Source organism: Ovis canadensis, chromosome 9 (assembly GCF_042477335.2).
Source record: "Ovis canadensis isolate MfBH-ARS-UI-01 breed Bighorn chromosome 9, ARS-UI_OviCan_v2, whole genome shotgun sequence".
Classification (NCBI taxonomy): Eukaryota; Metazoa; Chordata; class Mammalia; order Artiodactyla; family Bovidae; genus Ovis; species Ovis canadensis.
The window spans coordinates 66,740,025-66,741,059 of NC_091253.1; the positions used below are offsets into that span (position 1 = coordinate 66,740,025).

The window sequence follows — 1,035 nt, forward strand, 5'->3', positions numbered from 1 at the left end:
TCTTGCCTAAACAAACAGAGAAGAATTTTAATTACTTCCTGGCAGTCATATACGTGAACCTTCAAATGTCTCTAAAGGTCAGAAACATTTTAGGCACAAATTGATTAAAAAAACAATTACTTCCGTAACCTGTTATATAGTTCCTCATAAAACATATACTCCTTCCTGCTATTTATGTTGTTTTTATTTCCTGCCCAGAAAAAGGAAAGTATAGTTTATATCTAAAACAGAATTTCTTGGGAATTCCCTGGCAGTACAGCGGTTAGGACTTGGTACTTTCAATGCTGAGGACCCAGGTTCAACCCCTGGCCAGGGAACTAAGATCCTGCAAGCCATGCTGCATGGGCAAAAAAAACAAAAAGAAAACAAAGAACAAACAAACAAACAAACAAACAAAAACAGAATTTCTGGGGATGAAAAAAAGGGGAAGGGTTAGAGTATCACACACAGAATGAAGAGTAAGAACCTGAGTAGCTAATTATAACTCAGAATGTTCCAAAGCATAAAGCTTCAAAATGAAACACTTTTCTCAGAATAAGTGGCATCTGTTGCCTCCACAAATGTCCGTAAGGTTTATTTGCTTTGTGTACAATATTCCAATTGGGTAGGCTCTAGGAATCACTACTACATGCCATCATCCCCATTCCTGTATGCCGTTTATCCATTAGAAAGAAGCCTTTGAACACTGCCACAATCAACAGGTGTCTAATCTTTCTAATACTACATTTTTTGCTCTTGATTGCGCCTCAGCTGTTACTGAAGTTTGCCTACTTAAAACTGGGGACATCAGCTCCTCCAAATAGCCCCTTTACTTGGGGAATGATTTTGGCTTGCGAAATTATTTTTGTGGCTTTGGCTTGTGTATTAGCCTTTTGTGGCCATCTGTGTAAATGTAGTCAGAATGCCAATAGATCTAATCTCAAAGTTTTATCAAAAAATACTATCAGAGGACTTCCCTGATGGTCCAGTGGTTAAGAATTCACTTGCCAAAGCAGGGGACATGGGTTCAATCCCTAGCTTGGGAAGATTCCACAT

The 1,035-nt window shown here is 38.6% G+C and overlaps 1 non-coding gene across 1 annotated transcript; it reads left to right on the plus strand.

The window, feature by feature from the left end:
* Positions 1-244: 244 nt before the first annotated feature.
* On the plus strand, positions 245-317 carry TRNAE-UUC (transfer RNA glutamic acid (anticodon UUC)). The gene has a single exon. It is a non-coding gene; the product is annotated as a tRNA-Glu (tRNA).
* Positions 318-1,035: the final 718 nt, after the last annotated feature.